Source organism: Dasypus novemcinctus, chromosome 8, assembly GCF_030445035.2.
Source record: "Dasypus novemcinctus isolate mDasNov1 chromosome 8, mDasNov1.1.hap2, whole genome shotgun sequence".
In the NCBI taxonomy this organism is placed as follows: domain Eukaryota; kingdom Metazoa; phylum Chordata; class Mammalia; order Cingulata; family Dasypodidae; genus Dasypus; species Dasypus novemcinctus.
The window spans coordinates 95,859,033-95,884,035 of NC_080680.1; the positions used below are offsets into that span (position 1 = coordinate 95,859,033).

Consider the following 25,003-nt stretch of genomic DNA (forward strand, 5'->3'; position numbering starts at 1 on the left):
TGAATTGTATCCCCCCAAGTCCTAACTTCTAATCCTGTGCTTGTGACCTTATTTGGAAATAAAGTCTTTGAAGATGGTACCAGTTGTTAGTTAAGATGAAGCTAAATTGGATTAGGATGGGCCCTGATCCAGTATGTCTGGTGTCCTAAAAAGAAGGGGAGAATTGGACACACAGAGACACAGAGGGGAGAGTGCCATGTGACAACTGAGGCAGAGGTGGAAGGTCCAAGGATTGCTGGTAACTGACAGAATATAGAAGAGATGTATGAAACAGATTCTTTCCCCAAAGACTCAGAGGAAGCATGGCTCTTTTGACACTTTGATTTTAGACCTGTAGCCTTTAGAAATGTGAGACAGTAAATTTCTGTTGTTTTAAGCCATCCAATTCGGGGAACTTTGTTATGGCAACCCTAAGAAATGAAAACAAGTGCTATATAATTTTCCCTAAGTACTACTTCAGTGGATTCTCACAAATTTTGCTATTTGTGTTTTCATCCAGTTCAAATAATTTCTAATTTCCTTTTAATTTCCTTTTTGACCCATGGGGCACTATAAGTTCTTTTATCTTGTTTTCTATTATTTGGATGGATTTTTCAGAGATCTTTTTGTTATTGATTTCTAATTTAATTACATTGTGGTCTGAATACATACTTTGTATTACTGTGGTCTTTTAAATTTATTGAGACTTGTTTTATGGCTGAGAATATAGTCCCTCTTGGTAAATATTGAAAAACTCTATGTGACAGTTTGATTTGGTGAATCACAGAAAAGATTGTTTTTAAACTAATCCATGCCTGTGAATGTGAGACTCTTTGACTCCATTAGATTCAGTTAAGGGACCCTGATTAGATCACTTGATTAGCTTGCTTTTGATTAGACTACATCAGTGAAGCAGGTTGGGACTTTCCCCTCTTACTGGAGCCTTATGTAAACAGAAACACAGAAAATGAGACACAGAGAAAAGGGAGCTTTACCATTTTGAGCTGGCCATGTGAGAAAGAAGACTCTGCTTTTATCTACAGCTGCAGAAAGACAGAGAAACCCCAAGAGGCTCTAAGAGAAGAGGCCCAGGAAGACAGGCCTGATTTCCCACAGCTGCACTCCAGGAGAAAGCATAGAGAAACTGGTGGATCCATCATCCTGCCTCATCACATGGTAGGATTCCAGAATCTGCTAAGAGCTGACCTTTGGTGAGAAAAGATCTCTGATCATGTCTTGATTTGGACATTTTCATAGCCTCAGGACTGTAAGCTTTTACCCCAAATAAACACCTTTATAAAAGCCAACCCATTTCTGCTGTCTTGGCTTTGCAGTTTTTGGCAAACTAAGACACTGTATATTCATCTTTTGTTGGATAATGTGCTCTATAAACATCAATTAAGTTGGCTGATAGTGTTTTTCAAAACTTCTATAGCTTTGCTGGTTTTCTGTCCATTTTATTTATTTTATATTTTTTATTTTTTGTTCACTTTAAAGAAGCTTGTGAAAGCTCCAACTGTAATTGTGGATTTTTCTAATTCTCCTTGCCATTATAATAGGTTTTAGTTAATGAATTTTGATGCTATTGTTATTAGGTGTATTGAATAAGAATTCCTAGCTCCTCTTAATTCATTTTCTCCTTTATCATTAAATGATAATATTATTTTCTTTGAAATTACCTTTCTTTCATACTTAATATAGCTTCTCTAACTCTCGATTGACTAGTGTTATTAATAAAATCATACAGTTTTTCCTGAACTTCTACTTCTAACTTTTAGTTATAATGATTGTTTTAAGAACCTCTTGTACTAATTTTACCATCTATCTCATTTCTGGGTCAGTTTCAATTAACTAATTTTCCTTTCCTTCTGGGTTGCATTTTCTGTATCTTTGGATCCTTGGTAATTTTTTTTAATTGACTGGCATATATTGTGAATTTTGCTTTGTTGATCCCTAGATATTTTTTATTCTTATAAATATTCTTAGCTCTTTCTGAGATGCTGTATGTTACTCAGAAATAGTTGAATCTTTTTGGGTATTATATCAAGCTTTATTAGGTAAGACCAGGGCTGTGTTGACTCTGGAGTCAATTTTCCCCACTACTGGGACAAGACATTCCTTAGTGCTGTAGATGATATCTTCTGAATCATAAGATTTTCCATTCTTGTTGTTGGACAAATGTACTATCTCTGGACTTATGTGAACTCTGAGACTACTGATTTATGAATTATCATGATTTTTCATATTAATCATTTTTTATGATTTTATGAAATTTCTCCTTTAAAATATTTCCCAAAACTTTAACTGAACTCACTCTAAAGTGGTTCAAATATAAATTTAATAACAGATAAAGATAATCATTAAACACTTTGGTGGATTCCAATCTTCCTTGCCTTATGTATTGGAGTGTTAAGGAGTTAGAAGATTATAGCAAAACTGAATCTGATTTAAGCACTTTAATCTTATCTCACTGATACAGCTGCATAGGTACTCTCAAAACAACAAAGAAAAGAGAAAAAAACAAATAAACCAATCAATGAAGTGAGTCACTTCTTAAGTTAGGGAAAACATCAACTTATATCATATGTATATAGTGAAAGGTGTGGCTTATGTAATTTGCTTTCCATAGCAAGCCATGGAAGGAAGAAAGTGCTTTCTCCAGTCCTTATACTTGGAAAGTAAATTTACTCTTTTAGAGACTACTGATTTAAACATTTATCGCTATTCATTTCAGTTCTTAGAATCCTAACAATGTAAACTTCAAGACCAAAGATGGTAATAAACACTATAGACTTTTCTGTGTGACTTGAAATTTTTCAGGGTTCCTAGAAGCAAGAAAGAGAAAGCCACAACACGTGGGTGCTTTTAATATCTTTGTTTTGTAATGCTTACTAATATCTCACTGACCAAAATGAGTCACAACACCAACCTAGACTCAAGGAATGGAGGAATAGATTCTACCTTTGGATAGAAGGGGAGGCAAAAAATGTGTGACCATTCTTTGAATCAATCACAGACAGATCACTAAAGTGCATACTTTACAATTCTCTTGCTAAGTATTTACCAAGTTTTAGGATCAGATGGATGGGAAATGGACAGATATGCTGAAATTAATTTCCCCAAATCCAGTTTACTAAAATCATTTTAGAGAAGGGAAAAAAAATATCTTAACCTGATTTTCCTCTCAGAACAAATGATGAGAATTAAAAAAGATAAAGAATCTGAAAATACTTATTACAATAATTGGCACATAACAAAGTGCTGGTTTTCTTTCTGTTTTACCGTGAAATCTCTTTTCAAGAACCTATATATCATCGGGGTCTTGTATCATTTTCCTGTTGCTGCTATAACAATATACAGCATATTCCTTGACTTAAAAAACATAAATTTAAGCAAACCAGCAAGATGGCAGCAGAGTAAGGAGCTCCTAGAGTCAGCTCCTGCTACAGGGCACGTAGCAAACACCCAGAACTCTTTGGAGCTAGCTGAAGCACCTGTTTGGAGCTTCCAGGAGGCTAGAAGAGCATACTGCAATGTCCTTGGGGGAGTGGAAGGAGGAGACTGCTTATGAGACTGCAGAGAAGACTCATAAGTAGAGCGCTCCATGACACAGAGGCCAGTGCCCATCCTAAAACTGGAGGCACAAGCTGCCTGTGGAGCTGTTCTGTGGCTGGAATTGAAAGTTCCATTTCCCCAAAACAGGGGAGGAAGAGATGGTTGAGTACCAATTTCAGCTATGATGAGGAAATTCAGTGGGCTACAGTATAATCCTAAGAACAGCTAAGGTTTGAGCCTGTTCAAGCCAGAAAGAGGCCAGGAGCTGCCATCTTAACCCCGTGCCTGGCATGAGCGGAAGTGGGGCAGACTGAAAATCACAGTGCTGGTGGGGACCAGCTTCTTTCCATCCAGATCATATTTCAGGTCTAGCCTAAGCCCCAGTGCCACTTCCAGTAGGGAGGAAGCTACGGGGACCTGCACCAGCCTCTCCGGGAAATTACTGGCCATGCCACGGAGGCCAGTGACTATCCTACTCTGGCAGCACAAGTCACCCCAGGAGCCACTCTGTGACGGGAATTGGAAGATCCATTTCCCAGAACCATGGGAGAGGAGATGGTTGACTGCCGATTTCAGCTACTGATTGGGAGACTTGGATGGCTAAGAGAGAACCCTGGGAACGGCTGAGTGAGAACCAGCCCAAGTCAGAAAGAGGCCAGTAGCCACCATTCCAACTCTGACCCCAGCCTGAGGGGAGGCTGCACTGACTGAAACTCTCAGAGTCTGCAGGAACCAGGTTCTTTCATGCAGATCAGCCTGCAGCCCGCAGTCTGTGTAGGCTTCAGCCCCGCCTCTGGCAGGGAGGAGGCTGAGGATCCCTGCACCAGCCTATATGGGTAACGCAGGTAACTTTGACTGCCATAGATTGAGAATCAGAAGTCTACCAGGGCAACTGTGATCATCTTGGACCCACACTGCATAGATTCCTGCCCACACCTGCAGCCCCATCCCTACTCAGGCAGGGAAGAAAGGGATGTGAAGCTTCATCAGTCTCTCTGGGCAACTACAGTCTAGGCCTGCATGTAGATTATTCCACATAGCTGTGACTGTGTCCCTACCCGTGGCAAAGGAGAAAGTCGGAGGAAGCTTCATTGGTCCCTGGTGCCATGAGGGCAGCTTGAGCCTCCACAGCTTACAGCACCAACTACATGCTTGGTTCCTACAGCACAACCAGCAAGGGAGAAATGATAGGAAACCCTAAACTAGAGAGAAAAAATGCACCCACAAAAAATACTCTAGTAAGCCAGATGCAAAGACACCAACAAAAAATTACAATCCACACCAAGAAACAGGAAGCTATGGCCCAGTTAAAGGAACAAGATAAGCCTCCATATGACATAAAGGAGTTGAGACAACTAATTATAGATGTTCAAACAAATCTCCTTAATAAATTCAGCGAGATGGCTAAAGAGATTGAGGATATTAAGAAGATATTGGATGAGCACAAAGAAGAATTTGAAAGCATATATAGAAAAATAGCAGATCTTTTGGGAAAGAAAGGTGCAATTAATGAAATTTTAAAAACATTGGAATCATAAAATAGCAGATTTGAGGAAGCAGAAGAAAGGATGGGTGAGCTTGAAGAAATGGCCTCCAAAAGTGAACATACAAAAGAAGAGATGAAGAAAGGAATGGAAAAAATTCAACAAGGTCTCAGGAAACTAAATGACAGCAAAAGGCATGCAAACATATGTGTCATGGGTGTCCCAGAAGGAGAAAAGAAGGAAACGGGGCAGTGGGAATATTTAAAGAAACAATGGTAGAAAAATTCCCAACCCTATTGAAGGACATAGATATCCCTGTCCAAGAAGCTCCCATCCAAAAAAATCCAAATAGACCAACTCCAAGACACATACTCATCAGAATGTCAAAGGCCAAAGACAAAGAGAGAATTCTGAGAGCAGCAAGAGAAAAGCAATGCATAGAATATGAGGGATATCTAATAAGATTAACAGCTGATTTCTCACCAGAAACCATGGAGACAAGAAGACAGTGGTCTGATATATTTAAGATACTACAAGAGAAAAACTTCCAGCCAAGAATCTTATATCCAGCAAGACTGTCTTTCAAAAATGAGGGTGAAATCAGAATATTCACAGATAAACAGAAACTGAGAGAATTTCTAAGAAAGAGACCAGATTTTCAGGAAATACTAAAGGGTGTGCTAGAGCCTGAAAAGAAAAGACAGGATAAAGGGGCCTGGAAAAGAGTCTAGAAATGAAAATTATATCCATAAAAGTAACTTAAAGTGTCAAAAGAGTGGTGAAAATAAAATATGACACATAAAACTTAGTCAGGCATAAACTTAACCAATGATGTAAGGCACTTGTATTCAGAAAACTGCAACTCAGTGTTAAATCAAAAAAGCCCTAAATAACTGGAAGAACATCCCATGCTCACGGATTGGAAGACTAAATATCATTAAAATGTCAATTCTACTCAAATTGATATACAGATTTAATGCAATCCCAATAAAAATTCCACCAGCATTAAAGAAAAAATTGAAAACATGATCATTAAATTTATTTGGAAGGGTAAGGAGTCCTGAATAGTCAGACACATCATAGAAAGGAAAGGTGAACCCTCATCTCCAGACATTAAATCATGATACCTACCTTTAGTGGTAAAAATAGCACAGTACTGTCCTAAAGACAGACACAATAGACCAATGGAACCAAATTTATTGTTCAGAAAGAGACCCTCAGAGGTATGGTCAAGTGATTTTTAACTAGCCTGTCAAACTCACACTGCTCAGGCAGAACAATCCATTCAACAAATGGTGCTGAAAGAATTGGACGTTCATAGCTGAAAGAAGGAAAGAGGATTCCTATCTCACGTCTCATCCAAAAATTAACTCAAAATGGATAAAAAAACTAAAAATAAAAACAAGAACCATAAAACTTCTAGAAGAAATTATTGGAAAATATCTTCAAAACCTGGTTGTAGGTGGTGGATTCTTTAAGGAGATATAAGAAGGACTGAGTGGACTACTGATGTTTAATGTATGTAGAAGTTTTAATTAGCTTTACTGTCAAATTGTGGAAATGTATAGAGTGGATGGTAGCACACAGTGAGTAACAGCTAGTTTATAAATGGGGATGTGACTGAAAATGGTAGTCTAGTTATGTAAATGCCAATTGACAGATGCTTGAGAATAATCTAGGAACTGGATAGCACAGTAAATGAAGAGTTGGGTGAGAATTGTGGTTGATGGTACAGATGCAAGAGTGTCCTTTGTTAGCTAGAACAAATGTATATCACTACTGAAGGGTGTTGAGAATGTGGAGAAGCATGGGAAAAATACAGCTGGAGTGACCTATGGACTGTGGTTAGTAGTAATAATACAATATTCTTGCATCTATGCAAAAGATGTCCTGTGTTGATACTGAGGCAGTATGGAAAAATGAGCCAAATGTACACTATGGACATGGCTATAGATGATATTATTTTATCTGTAGCAAATGACACATCACATTGTGATTGTTGATGGAGGGGTATTGTTTGAGGATTCTGCACATTTTCATGATTGTTTTATAAGTTTACAACTTCTGTTGTAAATATATATATATTTAAAAAATAATAACAGGATGGGTTGGGGGAAAAACACACCCAATGTAAGATAAGAACTATGATTAGTAGTGGGATTTTGACAGTGTTCTTTCGTAGTTTCTAACAGGCATCTCATGGCAATGCAAGGTTGCGGTCACCCCTCGGGCTGAAGTGTGGTTTGCTGGCCTGGCGGGGGAGCAGCCGCGGCAGGCCAAGCCGCTGCCCCCATAATAGGGTGGTTGGTCGGACTCACTGCCACCCCTGAAGGAAGCTCGGCATGGGCGCAGAGTGCCCTCGGGTCTCCCCTTCTCGGCAGCCATGCTTCCGCGGCCGCCCCTCCTCCCGGATGGCGCCACACGGTGCCTTGTGGGGCGGCACCCTTCTTCTTCTTTCTCCCTGCGCAGGCGCAGGGCGGAAAATTCCAGTCTGCCCTTTTCCCCTCCCCCGACAGCAGCAAAAGCCAGGTGTGGGCGGAAAAATCCAGCCCGCCCTTTTCCCTTCCCCCGACAGCAGCAACAGCCAGGCGTGGGCGGGAAACTCAAGTCTGCCCTCCACCCCAGCAACAGCAGCCACCAATCCCTAAACCCTGCCCCTTCCCCCAGCAACAGCGACAGCCAATCCCTAACCACCACCCCTCCCCCATCCAGTACCGCCCACTGACCTTTCGCCGGCAACCAATCAGAACAGGGCGTGGCTTCGACCAATCAGCCTTCCCCAGCCCCTATAAAACTGTTGCCTCTCCCTCAGTAAAGTGGACTTGCGTGTTTACCTTGTCTCCGCGGTAGTTCTTCTGCCGTGCGCCCTCCAGTCCTGAGAGCCCCCGACAAGGGCCTGGCCTCCCTTGTCCCCAGTTCGTCGCCTGCTTCTCCGGGCGACCCCTTCGTCGCCGGCTTCACCGGGCGACCCCGTCAGCCAAACCGCGCAACCCCTTGTGAGACCGATCCCTCGTCTGCTGCCGGACCAATCCCTCGTCCCAGGTGGGACTGACCCCTCGTCCCAAGCGGGACTGACCCCTCGTCTGCAGCCAGACCCCACCTCTACCCACCGAGCAAGCCGCCGCAGTTGGCGCCCAACGTGGGGCAAGGCAACCCCACCACAGCCTCACTCCATAACCTGGCGGCCCCCCCCTCCTCTCTTCTCACCGTGGGACTTCTCTCGTGCAACATTGCTGCTACCTGAGCCTTGGCTACCTCATACGATCCACGGCGGTCTGGGAGACTCGCTGGATGGCTTTCTCCTTCCATGTTGGGGGCTTATACCGACCCGCTATGATTAAGAGGAGCCTTGGATTTCTCGGGAGCGTGCGCTTGCACGTCTGAAGTAATCCTACCACAGCCCTACCCCCTCCTCTCTTCTCACCTTGGGACTTCTCTCGTGCAACATTGCTGCTACCTGAGCCTTGGCTACCTCATATGATCCACGGTGGTCTGGGAGAATCGCTGGATGGCTTTCTCCCTCCATGTTGGGGGCTTATACCGACCCACTATGATTAAGAGGAGCCTTGGATTTCTCGGGAGCGTGCGCTTGCACGTCTGAAGTAACCCTACCATAGCCCTATGCTCTCCTCTCTTCTCACCCCTATCTTTTCACTCTGCATTGCTGCTCCTGAACCTTGGTGACCTCATATGATCCACGGCGGTCTGGGAGAATCGCTGGATGGCTTTCTCCTTCCATGTCGGGGGCTTATACCGACCCGCTATGATTAAGAGGCGCCAATAAAACTCTCAGGAGCGCGTGCCTGAGCACCTCCACCCCTGCCTTCACCTCTGCCTCCTCCCCTTCACGCTTGCTCCCCTTTGCCTTGCTCCACTGCTCGTCGTCCCGCCCTCCCCTCATCGGGGCCTTCTCTTGGCCCACGACCACCGTCGGAGCCCCACCAGCTCCGACCCCTCATCTCACCGCGCACCTCAGCTCCCATCGCCGCGCTCTCAAGGTAAGGGCCCCTTTTCTTATTGGCTCCAAAAGGCCATTAGCAATGGGTAACATCCTATCTGCTAAGCAAGCCCCGCAAGTTCGGGCTCTCGCCGGTCTCCTAGACACTCACCGGTGTAAGATCTCTTTGAAACAGCTCCAAGTATATTGGGACCTTCTTCTCCCCTTTAATCCGTGGCTTACCACGTGTCAGCTTTGGGACCCGGACACCTATACTCGCCTTATAGATAGGGTCACTTTTGCTGTGGAGCAGGAAGGTAAAAGATTCCCTCCTGGCTTATTACAGGCAACATGAAGTCCACAAGAAATCTTGAAGGGTATAATCTATGATACGCTATATAAAAAAAAGATTTAAAAGCAGCTATACCAAGAAAGTAAGAATTATGAGTCAACTGTAAATAAATTATATATTTCTGTTAATGTGTTGTAATTGTTCTGTGTTTGTCTGTCTGTTCGTTCAATGTCAACGTATATTGTGATACCTCCGGATGGTAAATATAAATTACTAGAAATCTTTAAAAGAGCTCTATTCAAATGGCCAAAAATTAAATAAGCGCTTATATTAATACTTAAGTTTATTATATTAATACATAAGTTTAAATGTTAATAAGATATCTACAATTTTAAAAAAAAATTGTAAGTCTTAATTAACAAAATTAACTGTACGTCTTCATAAAAAGTTGTTCTTGCCTAGATTAAAATGAATAACTTATTTTTCTTCACAGGATAATATAAAGAATGTAAAACTTATATGAATATTAAAAAGGTTAAAAGTTTGTAAAAATGCTAACGGAAATGTAATAAGTTTTGCAAAAAGACGTATTTTGTCCTAAAGTAAGATGGCTAATTTTTCATAAATTCTTGAAACTTAATTTGCATGCGGCAAGTGTAAAAGGTATTGTGATAACTTTACGTAAGGGAATGTGCTCTGTAGAGATAAAATTTATCTTCAATAGTTTACATTAAGGTATTAAATGGCTAATTCCAAAAGGTCATTCTTAAATATATATATATAAAACTAAATTGATGATAATAATAATAAAAGGTAATTTTATAACAGGAAAGATTAACAGCAACCAAGCTCCCCTGCCAACTTGCTTTTAGGAAACAGTTTCTAATATTGCATGCTACTAAGTATTTAAAGAAAAGTTATTCTTAAGGAAACAGAAGATGATTTTGTCTTTGCAGCCATTGTCTATTTAGCAACACCCCTCGCTATCGGCCTAGCCACTGTTGCGCCGGACGATTGGAACCTTAAAGACTCCTCCTCACTGTCATCTTCCTATCTATCGTTACTATATTTACTGCCCTCATTCTCCTTCGTTTATAAAGCAGTCTCCTACAAACCACAAAGCTTCTGTCTTAAACATACCATTCTCAACCCTATCCTCTAAATGATCTTCTCACTTCCCCCACAGCCTTTAATACTCTATTTCTTCCTCATAACCTTTGCTTTCTTGATAATATTTTCTGCCATCTGTCTAGCGGCTACCACCCCAGAAGATTGTAACCACGGCCCCCCATGCCGCCATCGCTCTCAAGCAGCTCCAGCCCTGCTAAACGGCCCGCAACCCGCTTTCCCCAGCCCGCGGCCTGCTTTCTAGCATCCAATAACGCTTCTGCTCTTGCCTCCCCATACTTCTGCGGAGCTTCCTCCTGTCTCGACCTCACTCCTCTTCTCAGCCATCCAAAGCGTCCTTTCTCGTCCCCCGCCCCCCTCCTTTTTCCACTTGAACCCCTACTGCGTTGCAAATTGGGCCGCCCCATGTCGGCCCACCCCATTAACATCGGCCTCTCTCGCGCCCGTGAAGACTTTGGCCTTCTTATTGTCCTCGCCTACGTCTCCACCACTCCCGACGCTGCCGCCACCACCGTCGCTGGTGCCCTGACGCGACTTGTCCTCACCGCTGCGATCCTCCAGACCATCACACAGTCTGCCTCTACCGCTCTTCGCTGCCAAGAAGAGATCAACTACCTGTAACGCGCTGTCATCCTGGACTTTTAACAAGCAGATGGACCTTATAGCAACCGAGATCAACAAGAATTGGACATTGGCCACCCTTGCTTCCAACGGCAAGATACTGCCCCCCAAATTGTACATTTGCATCCCCGTCATACTCACCTCCCTCTTCAGCCCCGCTTCCCTCATTGCTTACTGCCTCTTGGGCCTCGGCTACTTGTTGCTGCTGCCATCCTGGCCCTTATTTGAAAAGAAGGGGGAAATGCGGTCACCCCTCGGGCTGAAGTGTGGTTTGCTGGCCTGGCGGGGGAGCAGCCGCGGCAGGCCAAGCCGCTGCCCCCATAATAGGGTGGTTGGTCGGACTCACTGCCACCCCTGAAGGAAGCTCGGCATGGGCGCAGAGTGCCCTCAGGTCTCCCCTTCTTGGCAGCCATGCTTCCGCGGCCGCCCCTCCTCCCGGATGGCGCCACACGATGCCTTGTGGGGCGGCACCCTTCTTCTTCTTTCTCCCTGCGCAGGCGCAGGGCGGAAAATTCCAGTCTGCCCTTTTCCCCTCCCCCGACAGCAGCAACAGCCAGGTGTGGGTGGAAAAATCCAGCCCGCCCTTTTCCCTTCCCCCGACAGCAGCAACAGCCAGGCGTGGGTGGGAAACTCAAGTCTGCCCTCCACCCCAGCAACAGTAGCCACCAATCCCTAAACCCTGCCCCTTCCCCCAGCAACAGCGACAGCCAATCCCTAACCACCACCCCTCCCCCATCCAGTACCGCCCACTGACCTTTCGCCGGCAACCAATCAGAACAGGGCGTGGCTTCGACCAATCAGCCTTCCCCAGCCCCTATAAAACTGTTGCCTCTCCCTCAGTAAAGTGGACTTGCGTGTTTACCTTGTCTCCGCGGTAGTTCTTCTGCCGTGCGCCCTCCAGTCCTGAGAGCCCCCGACAAGGGCCTGGCCTCCCTTGTCCCCAGTTCGTCGCCTGCTTCTCTGGGTGACCCCTTCGTCGCCGGCTTCGCCGGGCGACCCCGTCAGCCGAACCACACAACCCCTTGTGAGACCGATCCCTCGTCTGCTGCCGGGCCGATCCCTCGTCCCAGGTGGGACCGACCCCTCATCCCAAGCGGGACCGACCCCTCGTCCAGAGCTGGACCGACCCCTCATCCGCAGCCAGACCCCACCTCTACCGACCGAGCAAGCCGCCGCACAAGGTGTTGGTGGACGGTTGATATATGGGACCCCTATATGATGTTATGCGTGTTTGCTTTGTGAGTTCACAACTTTTACTATACACTTAATTGTTTATATATCTTCATATATAAGTGATATAAAGATAATAATAATCAGATTGGTTAGGGGGAAAATACTTTGTTTAGTAGTAATATTTTAACAATGCTGTTTAATCATTAGTTAAAGAGGTTTAAAAACAATGCAAGTTATTGGTGGTAGGGTGAGATGTTATATATGTTTGTTTGATGTTATATGTTTGGTTTTTTTGGTTCACAACTATTATACATTTATAGGTTATGTATGTTTATGTATGAGTGATATATTTCAATTTTTAAAAAAAGTTTTAAAAAATGAGACAGGATGTCATTCCAGAGATTATACTTCTGTACATCTCAGCAGTACCTCCTTTGTGGCAAACCAAGCTGCCTCTGTGAGACCATGATGGAAGTTCAAGGAAATTTTTGAACACAGATGGTTGAAAATGACTGTAACCATCATGTCTGACTGAGGAACCTTGTAAGTCTTTTATTAACCATAGAAATTTGTTGAGTACATAAGGGGATGAAAATGACTGTGACGTTCAGAACATAGTCTGCTGTAAACACACAATGAGACATTTAATCATGAGCTGTAATAGGTTAGACATGCTATGATTAACCAGGAAAATCGATTAATGAGTTATGATTGATTGTTAATTCTGCATCAAGGCTAGAAATGGGAATATATAAGGGGATAAAAATCTGACTAAACTGAAAGACATGTGTTCCTACAGAATTAATACCCATTTTAAAGGAGAATTGGGATGGTGCTGAAACAAGGCTGGCCAACTCATCATTTTTTAGTAGGCATCGCCAACAGGATCAGTGTGTGAAATAAGAACACAATTTGGAGATTTTCACCTGGAAGAAAGGATATCATTTCTGAAAAGTACCCCCAGAGCCAGTTTCATATCTCTGTCTCTTAGGCTGTATATAAAGAGGTTCAACATAGGGGTCACCACTGTATACATCAATGAGGCAATTATCTCTCTGCCATTGGAGCTGTTTGATGAGGGGGAAAAGTACAGTGCTGTAATTGTTCCATAGAATAGAGACACCACACAGAGGTGAGAGCCACAGGTGGACAAGATTTTGCAGATACCTATGATAGAGGGGATCACTAGGATGGAGGCCCTAATGCAGTCATACGAGATGAGGATGCCACTCAATGGGAAGATGACAAGTGCAGCCCCTGCAGTGAATATAACCATCTCATTGAGAGAGGTGTTTGAGCAAGATAACTTGAGTAGGATGGTGAGAATCCAGAAAAATAGGAGTCAATGTTGTCAGTACAGGACAGTTGGGCAAAAAGGAGAGTGTGCAAGGGGGCACTTCCACAGGAGAGAATCAAGGAGCTAGCCACCAGCAGGACACACAGCTCCTCTTTCATGATGGTGGTGTAGTGTAGAGGGTGGCAAATGGCCACATACCTGTCATATGCCATCACTGAGAGAAGGAGGTGTCCATGCAACTGAAAAGTATATAAAAATACATCTGTGGAATGCCCCCTTGATAGTATATAGAACGGTTCTGAGCCTGCACTTTCATCATTATCTTTGGGACAGTGACTGATGAAAGGGAGGCACCAGTGATAGCCAAGTGGCTGAGGAAGAAGTACATGGGGGTGTGGAGGTGAGAGACCAGCCTGATTAGCTGGATGATGAGCAGGTTCCCTAGCACCATGGTGAGGTACATGTCCAGGAAGAGGGCAAAGAACACTCTCTGCTGCTCTGACCGGATGGGGAGTTACAGGAGGAAGAATTCAGATATGCTGCTCTGGTTCCCCCACCTCAGGGCTGCTCTTCTCTCTGTCATGGATAAAACAAATGGAAATGTCAGGAACTTAGAAATACTGAGCAGAGAACCATTACTGTATAGTCATAACTTTCTCCAGGTAGCAGTGTCAATATGCACACCAACCTAACTGCATTACTTGCCCATATTGGTGCCTCATCCTGCCTGGTCAAAGAAAGACATCATATACTTCAATGACAGCCAGAGAGAATTCTTTTTTATTTTTCCCAAAATTTGTGAGATACTCTCTAGCCACCAGGCATAAAGTAATAAAGAGCATAAGACTTATCTTAGGGGAGTGCAATTTCTAGTGAACAGCCTCTTAGACCACTGATTAAGATCATGGCTCTCTCTCTCTGTCTCTCTTTATCTCTCTTTCACATGCACATACACACACACACAGACAACCTACTCTTAGCATATTGAAAGAATTAAATGAACTAATACATGTAGTGTGCTTAGAATATACCTTATACATAATAAATGCCTACAACTCCAAACAGGAGAATTGCATCCATCAGCTATGTGGGATCTAAGTCCCCTCATGATATATAGGTGGAAAGGACATCACCATACCAGGGTCTGGGAGGAATAAAATATGGATTAGAGTGAAGTTACTGGTATTCTACTATGGAACTATTGTGACTAGTAATCAAAGAAACTGTAGCATTGGTCTGGAGAAAGTGGCCATGATAGTTGCTGAGGGAGGAAGAGGGAGGAAGAGATATGATGTGGGGGCATATTCAGGACTTGGAGTTGTCCTAAATGATATTGCAGGGACAGATGTTGGACATTTTATATCCTGCCATGACCCACTAAATGGACTGGGGGAGAGTGTAAACTACAACGTAAATTATAATCCATGTGGTGCAGCAGAGCTCCTAAATGTATTCACCAAATGCAGTGAATGTGCCATAACGATGAAAGAGGTTGTTGATGTTGGAGGAGTGGGGAGGTGTGGGGTTTGGGGTATGTGGGAACCTCTTATATATCTTTTTTCCTTCTCTATTTTTTTAAATGTTACATTAAAAAAAATGAGGTCCCCATATATCCCTCACCCTCCTTACCCCATTCCTCCCACATTAACAACCTCTTTCATCATCATGGCACATCATTGCATTTGGTGAATACATTTTGGAACACTGCTGCACCACATGAATAGTGGTTTACATTGTAGTTTACATTCTCCCTCAGTCTACCCAGTGGGCCATGGCAGGACGTACAATGCCCAGCATCTGTTCCTGCAGAACAACCCAGGACAACTCCAAGTCCTGAAAATGCCCCCACTTCATATTTCTTCTTCCTTCTCCCTACCCTCAGCAGCTACCATGGCCACTTTCTCCACATCAATGCTAATTTTCTTTCATTACGAATCACAATAGTTGCATAGTAGAATATCAGTAAGTTCACTCTAATCCATACTCTTTTCCTCCAGCCTGTGGACCCTGGAATGGTTATGTCCAGTCCCCCTCTATATTGAGAGGGGGTTTAAATTCCACATGGATGATGGATGCAATTCTCCTGATTGCAAATGTAGGCACTCTTGGCTCCCTGGTATTGTGGTTGACCTTCTTCACCTCTATGTTAGCTGACCAGGGTAAGTCCAATAAACCAGATGGTAGGAGCTGCAAGTCTGCTGAGGTTCAGGGCCTGGCTGTCACATGGACAGTCCAGAGATTCAAGTCTCCCGAATATACACCAACCCCAGTGCCAACCACAGGACTGGTAAAGGTAACAGAAGAGACATGTGTAGAAAGGTCACATCTGAGTTCAACTCCATGACACTCAGGAACACAAACTCCAAAGAAGGGCCAACTGACATGGCCCTGAACTCCAGAGCCATCTGCCATGACTGTAGAAACTGTGGGTCTCTGTAGCCCTCAGGAGAACCAGTACCTTGGCTTCTATCTACTTTGGCTGTCTCTGGGACCCTGCTGAGGCATGCATAAGTATTATCCCTCTGATGACCTCCTGACTCTTTCTTTGGAGACTCATAACCATATAAACTCATTTGTCCTTTTTTCTAAATTAATACGTATTCTATGTCTAACCTTTAAACCCATCACTACATTGCATTTTACTATTAATGGAACCTGGCAATGTACTAGGCTTCGTTTTTAAGGAAGTTTTGGACCACAGACAGGGGAAGAACATTGGTGTGGGTAGAGAGCACATGGTTGGGAGGGAGTTCTCCAGGGCAGGTATACAGGGTACATAAAAATGTTTGGGTATTTTCATAGTGATTTCAGTTAAAAATGACAACTGAGGGAGTGCTGAATTCCTAGCCAGGGGAGCTCTATCACATTCCCCAGTGGAACAGCAACAATCCCCCAAGTACAATGGCAACAACCAATAAAGACATATGGTCCAATAATGAGCTCTTGATACTGATAGTTATGATTATGAGCCGGTGTGCCTGAAATATGAACTAGGCCTAGAGCTGCAGGGTGCCTAAGAGTTACCTCCCAAGAGTCTCCATGTTGCTCAAATGTGGCCACTCTCTAAGTCAAACTCAGCATGTAAATGTATTACCTACCCCCCAGCATGGGACATGACTCCCAGGGATGAGCCTCCCTGGTGCTGAGGGATTACTACCAAGCACAAGCTGATGATGTAACTCTTATATTTTTTAATGTAACATTTTTTGTGGTCTATGTATCTTCAAAAAAATACAATAAAAACATTATTTCATGTTATTTTAGCAGATGAGTGACCAAGATCACAATCAGAAACTAAAGACAATAAAAGTACAAGCAGCCATTAAGCAAGATCAAACAGCCTACCAAAACTCTGTATTCTCTCCTACACTCAGAGAAACTGCAGAGCTCAGACCATGGCCCCTGAGAAATAATACACCCATGACCTTTGACTTATGCATTTGTAATATATTCCAATACATAACTTTCTTAATATCTGCCTCTGCCTCCCTCTTTCCATCCATCTCCAGGACTTCAAAAAGGCTGATTCCTGAGCCCACATGCAAAACATATACTCCTCCACTAGAGTACAAGTTCCACTGCCATCTGAGAGATTACAGGGCTCTGTATTTCCTAAGAATTGCCCAGTGACCAGGCCAGAAAATCAAGATATTGCAGATGCTGTAGGACTGAGAAGTTATATCAGAATTCAGTCATCACATAACTAGGCTAGGTTTTAAAATTAAATACAGAAGTTTCACAAGAGTGAAAGTATGGAAATTGTTGAAGGTCAATGAGAACCTCATTGTGGTTCCTGAAGAACTACAGTAGCCTTCAAACCAAATGTATAAATAGCTGTCAGCTTAGTATAAAGAGGACTCTGCTTGGTGCTGTCTGTTCATATCTAGATGAGACATGAGAAATAACAGGCTATGGGTTTCTTTCACTGGATCAAGGACACACACATGTTGCCATGCCCCACATTTACCCCCTTTGTTCCAGATGCATTCAAGGTGAAGGAAGTCTGAATGTGAGTGTTGTATACACAGTGTCACAGAAACAAACACACCCAAGGGGTTGTTTTTCATTCCTCTTTGACCTAAAGTCATCCTACTTATAACGTATTGACACTGACTAGGATTTTTAGCCAATTTACATATAACTGTTACATGAAATGAAAAAACAGCCCACTACCACTCAACCAACTTCCAAACCACAAGCACCTGCAAACTCCATTAAATGTACTGAGAATCACATACCATTGAACACAACCCAAAATGACAAAACCAGAGTCACACATACTGAAAGAAGCATACACAAGAATATACACATGCATTGACAAAACATTCCAGACCTCTGTGGTTTATACTAGGATTATGCAATAATTCTATACAATACATAATATATAACATAATGATGCAATTGTTCTATAGCTGCACTGTGCAGTTCTCCAGCCTCGAGCCTCTTGTGACTATGGAGCACTGGAAATGTGGAGAGTGTCACCAAAGAACCCAATATTTAATTTCTTTAATTTAAATTTATATGGTCACATGTTGTTAGTGGCTATCATATTGGACACTGCAGATCTAAACATTTCCCAGGAGAAAAGTGTGTGAGTCAGTTGCCCACTAAAAACTCATATTTAACAAGCAACACAAGTACACATGCACACAAGAATGCACATCCTTCTGGTCCTCATTAAACAAGTATATCTAGGGCAAGTGATGGTTCTCCACCTTGCCCTGGTATGTGTCAATCCTTGGTGGTCAAGTTGCCACCAGTCCTCACCTTTTGGTCTTAAACAAAAGGTGCCCCAGAGTTGGGCTAAGGAACTTTTGCATTTCCCATGTCTGTTTATGAGCACCAGAGCAATGGGCAGGAAGGTCCCCATATACCAACAGGACTGAGACTCAGGAAAACATCTTCTAAGCTTCTGGTTAGAGGAGGCAGCAAGGCTAATTGCACAATTTCCTGACTTCCTCTTGAGATGGAGTCTGTGCAGGGTCCAAAGGGGCTGAGTCACAAGAGTCATAGGGAAAAGGATCCCCAGTGTCACTGATGTGTTTTCTCCTACTGCCTGGTCTTGCAAATGGTCAAGGTTAACCTTGGCTTCTGAAGAACTCATAGCATTGGAGTCAGCCTCTCCATTCATCATAGAATGGCCCAGCACAGAGAGGTCTCATCCCTCACAGACCACAACCTTCACTACAGCACAAATTCCACTGCCAACTGAGAGCTTGCAGGGCAGGGGCTCAGGTTGAACAGGAGGTGTTGAAACAGAGGGATTGATCTCAAGAGCTTAAACAAAGACTGACCAGTGATCAGAATGAGCTCTGTCACTTACTCACTGCATGCCCCTAAGAAAAGTCCTTATACCAACTGTAAGTGTTAAAGATTAATATTTTTATCCCCAGGGATTGTACATATTTCCAAGTGCTTATAGTACTTGGTAAATATTGTATAAAATATCAAGTTCATTTGCCCCTTCTCAGTTTCCTTCATTATTTTTTTCTCCTGAATTGAAGGAAGTTACTTTATTTTCTTAAGTTTTTTAAAAATTTTTTCTTGTTTTTTAAAAAAATAAATAGATGACACAAAATGTCACATTAAAAAACATGAGGTTCCTATATAACCCATGCCCAACTCCCCTCCTCCCACATCAACATTCCCTTTTTTTTTTTTTTTTGTAAGGCACATTCATTGCATTTGGTGAATACACCTTGGAGCACTGCACACTACATGGACCATAGTTTACATTGTAGTTCACTCTCCCTTCCCCCCTTCCATCCAGTGGGTTATGGCAGGACATACAATGACCTGCATCTGTCTCTGCAATGTCATCCAGGACAACTCAAAGTCCTGAAAATGCCCCAGATCACACCTCTTCCTCCCTCTCCCTGCCCTCAGCAACTCCTGTGGCCACCATCTCCACATCAATAATACATTTACTTCCACTGCTAGAGTCACAACAGTCTATGATAGAATACCAGAATGTCAACTCCAATCCATATTATATTCCTCCATCCTGTGAACCCGGGATAGCAATGTCCACTCCACCTCTAAACTGAGAGGGAGCTTAGATCGCACATGGCTGATGGATGTGATTCTCCTGCTTGCCATTGTAGACACTCTTGGTTCCCTGGTGTGGTGGTTGACCAGTCTCCCTGTCAGCTGACCTTGGTAAAACCAATGAACTGGAGAGTAGGTGTTGCAATTCTGCTGAGGCTCAGGACCCAGCTGCCACATAGACAGTCTAGAGATTCAACTCTCCTGGTTATACTCCAATCCCAGCACCAACCACAGATTCAGTAAAAGTGACATAAGAGGTATATGTTGAGAGGTCACATCTGAGACCAACTCCATCACATTCAGGAGCACAAATTCCAAGTAAGTCCTACTGGCAAGGCACCGAACTACAGAGACAACTGTCATTGTCATAGAACCTGTGTGTTTCCATAGTCCTCAAGGAAACCAGTACCTGGGTTGTGTCTACTTTGACTGTCTCTGGGGTCCTGCTGAGACATGCATAAGCATGACCCCTCTGATGAACTCCCAACTCATTTTGAAGCCCCTTAGCCATATAAACTTTTTGGCTTTACCATTTCTCCCTTTTATTCAAGGTCCGTTTTTAGTTGCCTCACCAGCTGGTGATGGTAGTAATCCCCTGACACTAGGGAGGTTCATCCCCGGGATTCATGTCCCATGCTGAGGGCAAGGTAATGCTTTTATATGCTGAGTTTGGCTTAGAGGGTGGCCACATTTCAGTAACATGGAGGCTCTCAGGAGGTAACTTTTAGGCACACTGCAGGTGTAGGCTAGTTGAAATTTCAAGCACACAGCATCATAAGCATCATCATGAATATCAAGGGCCCATCATTGGACAATTCTTCACTGGTCTCTGTCCTTACTTGAGGGGTTGTTGCTGTTCCATTGGGGAATGTGACAGACCTCCCCAGGATGATAACTCAGCACTCCATCAATAGTCATGTGTAATTCTATCTATCCACTATGGCAATACCCAACGAACATCTGAACATATCTATATATCTTATATGCATGCCCTGGAGAGTTCCCTCCCACCCATGCATCTCCTATCAATGACAACCTACATCAGTGCTCCTCCCCTGCCATAGCTGAACCCCTCTGTGATCCAAAACTTCAAAAATGAAGCCTAATCTATTGCCAAATTCAATTAGTAGAAAAATGAAATAGTATTGACAGATTTAAAGATTAGAAATAGAATACATAATAATTTAGAAAAACTAAGATGAAATAAAAAATAAATTGGGGTATTCAAAAGGTCAAATATCATAAAACTTTGTTGTTGACATTTTGACTTTTATCACAGTAATAGGTGTTGCCCTGCATGTACAGTGACAAGGCAATCTCCTCCATTCCTTCCTCAGTGTCTACATCCTTTTTTAAAGAATTTTGTCTTATAAAATGTTTTATATCACAGTAAAGTCACATATAAAATAGGGTACTCCTGTATACCCAACATCAAACCCTTTCCCCCTTCCCCAGCAATGATCTTTTTACATGTGGATGTTATATTTGCTACTGCTAATGTAAAGATATTGAAACATAGCTACCAAACATGGTCCCATTATGGCTTACATTATGGTTTATATTTTAGACTGTACACTTTTCAAAATTTTTGTTTATATTATGGTTTACATTATGGTTAACATTTTAGATTATACACTTCTATAAATTTTTGATGAAATTTAACATGCCCTATATCCACCATTGCATGATGTTGTGAACACTTCCATTGCCCCCCAGTTTTCCTCACTTCCATATATTCTATTCCTTTCCTCCCCTCCCCTCAGGGTCCACAGTGATAACTATGCTTCATTGCTTGAAGGAGAAGATTCATAGATACTTAAAACAATGCTGAGGGCTTGACACTCTAGTCTGTCCTCTCCCGTTCAGAATTACCTATGGTGTCGGGAGACACCCTCTCCTCTGTTTCATAACATCAGTCCACCCCAGGATGGGGGTACAACACTTTGCTGCTCATTATATGTGTCTCCACCCAGTGATATAACACAATATGACAAGATGAGCAATCACACACTCCCTAGCAACCTGCCCCAGGTGAACGTTGTACCAGATGACCCCCGTCAAACAACTTAAACAATTAACTCTTCCTTGTTATATTTTCTAAAGAGTTTTCTCAACATTATAGTTTCAACCATGTATTTGACAATCTCCCATGTTCACTTGCTCACCCCAAACCCTCCCCCCTATTCCATGGACCATCTGACCCATCTTCCCAACCCTAGCCACTCTCAAGCCAGTAAAGCCCCACCCAATAGTATCTCTATACCACCATCTTATCCCTTCACTACACAACTACTTACCTCCACTTTTTCAGAGATTTCCCCATGTAGGCATCAGCTCCCACCCTTCTCTCTCTCCCCCTCATTTCCTGTAAGCCTATCATCCAGTCTCTAGCTCTCTTAGACAATGTGATTTGCTTAATTCATATCAGCAAGGTCATGTAGTATTTGTCCTTCAATGCCTGACTTGCTTCACTCAACATAAGATAGGTCCTCAAGATTCATCCAATTTATCCCATGTGTTAGTACTGTATTCCTTCTTATACCTGAGAAGTATTCCATTGTGTGTGTATACCACATTTTGTTTTTCCATTCTTCTGTTGATTGACATTTGGGTTGATTCCAACTTTTGGCAATAGTGAATAATGCTGCTATGAACATTGGCGTGCATATGTCAGTTTGTGTTCTTGTTTTCAGTTCTTCTGGGTAAATACACAGCAGTGGAATTGCTGGGTCATATGGCATATCTACAGCTAGTTTTTTGAGGAACCACCAAACAGTCCAGCCAAATGTCTGAATCCTTCTACAGTGGATAAGAGTTCCATTTCTCTGCATCCTTTCCAACGCTTATGGACCTCTGTTTATTTCATAGCCGCCAGTCTAATGGGTGTAAGATGCTATCTCAATGTACTTTGATTTGCATTTCCCTATTGCTAGTGATGTTGAGTACCTTTTCATGTGCTTTTTAGCCATTTGCAGTTCTTCTCTGGAGAAGTGTCTCTTTAAATCTCTTGCCCATCTTTTGAATGGATTGTTTATCCTTTCATTTTCAAGATATAGATTTTCTTTATATATGTTGAATATTAGGCTCCTATCAGAAATATGGTTACCAAATATTTTCTCCAACTGAGTAGGCTGTCTTTTTAATTTCTTGACAAACTACTTTATGTTACAAAAGGCTTTAATTTTGAGGAGGTCCCATTTATCCATTTTTCTTGCACTGCTCGGGCGGGCTTTGGGTGTGAAGTTCATGACGACCTTTTCTATTACAAGGTCCTATAGAGACTTTCCTAAATTGTCATTCAAGGTCTTTGTGGTTTTGGCTCTTATATTTAGATCTTTGATCCATCTTGAGTTGATTTTTGTATAAAGTGTGAGATGGTAATCTGTTCTCATTCTTTTGCATAAGGATATCCAGTTCTCCAAGCACCATTTGGTAAGAGGCCATTCTCTCCCAATTGACTGGCTTTGTGGCCTTGTCAAATATCATATGACTGTTTATGTGAGGATCTATATTTGAACTCTCAGTTAGGTTTCATTGGTCAGTGTGTCTATCCTTGTGCCAATACCATGCTGTTTTGACCACCATAGTTTTTAGTACGTTTTAGGGTCAGGTAGTGTGATTTTTCCAATTTCATTTTTCTTTTTCAATATGACTTTGGCTATTCATGGCCTCTCTTCCTTCCAAATAAATTTTATAGTTAGTTTGTCCAGTTCAGTAAAAAAAGCTGTGCTGATTTTTTGGGGATTGCATTAAATCTGTAGATCAGTGTGGGTTGGATAGACATCTTGATGATATTTAGTCTTGCTATCCATGATCAGGAAGTATTCTTCCATTTATTTAAGTGTTCTTTGACTTCCTTTAACAGTGTTGTGTAATTTTCTGTATATAAGTCATTTAAACCTTTAGTTGAATTTATTCCTTGGTATTTGATTTTTTAAATTTACTATTGTAAATTATATTTTTTTCTTGATTTCCTCTTCAGATCACTCATTATTGGTGTACAGAAATGCTACTTATTTTTGCACATTGATCTTATACCCTGCTACTTTACTGAACTCATTTATAAGTTCTAGAAGCTTTGTTGTAGATTTCCCAGGGCTTTCTATACACAAAAACATGTCATCTGCAAATAGTGAAAGTTTGACTTCTTTTCCAATATGGATGCCTTTTATATGTATTTCTTGCCTCAGTGTTCAAGTAAGTACTTCTAACACAATGTTAAATAGGAGCAATGATGTTAGGCATCCTTGTCTCATTCCTGATATTAGAAGGAAGGATTTTAGGATTTCACCATTGTAAGTGATGTTAGCTGTGGTTTTTTCTTACATACCTTCGATCATCTTCAGAAAGTTTCCTTCTATTCCTATCTTTTGCAGTGACTTTATCAGGAAAGGGTGCTGTATTTTGTCAAATACTTTTTCTGAACCTATAGATATGATCATGTGATTTTTCCTTCAATCTGTTTATGAGGTGTATTACATTGATTGATCTTATGTTGAACCAGCCTTACATACCAGTGATGAAACCCTCTTGGTCATTATGTATAATTTGTTTCATGTGTTGTTGAATATGGTTAGCAAGTATTTTGTTAAGGGTGTTAGCATCTAGATTCATGAGAGAGATTGGTCTGTAATTTTCCTTTCTTGTGTTGTCTTTGTTTGGCTTTGGTATTAGGCTAATTTTGGCATCATAGAATGAGTTAGGCATTGTTCCTTCTATTTCAATTGTTTGGAAGGGTTTAAACAGGATTGGTGTTAGTCCTTTCTGGAATATTTGGTAGAATCCACCTGTGAATCTCTCAGGCCTGGGGCTCTTAGTGTTCCTGAGGGCTATGGAGACACACAGGTTCTATGGTCTTGGCAGTTGGCTATGGAGTTCAGTGCCTTGACAGTGGCTCCTACTTTGGAATTTGTGTTCCTGAGAGTGATGGAGTTGAACTCAGATGTGACCTTTCTACCCATGCCTCTTCTTTCGCTTTTACTGAACTGTTGGTGCTGAGGTTGGTGCATAACCAGCTGTGGGGTTTTAGTGACTTTTTCTATCTTTTTACTTGTGATTGGTTTGTTGAGATCATCAATTTCTTCTTTTATCAATGTAGGCTGCTTATGACTTTCTAGGAATTTGTCCATTTCCTCTAAATTGTCCTTCTTGTTAGCATATAGTTTTTCAAATTATCCTCTTATGATAGTCTTTATTTCTGTGGAGTCAGTGGTGATATCCCCTTTCACATTTCTTATTTTATGTATTTGCATCTTCTCTCTTTTTTTCTTTGTTAGTTTAGCTAAGAATTTGTCATTTTTATTGATCTTTTCAAAGAACCAGCCCTTTGTTTTATTTTTTCTAGTGCTTTCTTGTTTTTTATGTCATTAAGTTCTGTTCTGATCTTTGTTTTTTCTTTCTTTTTGCTTTGTGGTTACTTTATGTTTTTTTTTTTTTTTTTTACTAATTCCTCCATATATGCAGTTAGGTCTTTGCTTTTATCTCTTTCT

The 25,003-nt window shown here is 42.1% G+C and overlaps 1 pseudogene; it reads right to left on the reverse strand.

Moving 5' to 3' along the window:
* Positions 1-13,091: 13,091 nt before the first annotated feature.
* LOC101424459 (olfactory receptor 1J4-like) lies at positions 13,092-14,049 on the reverse strand (annotated as a pseudogene).
* Between the last annotated feature and the right edge of the window lie 10,954 nt (positions 14,050-25,003).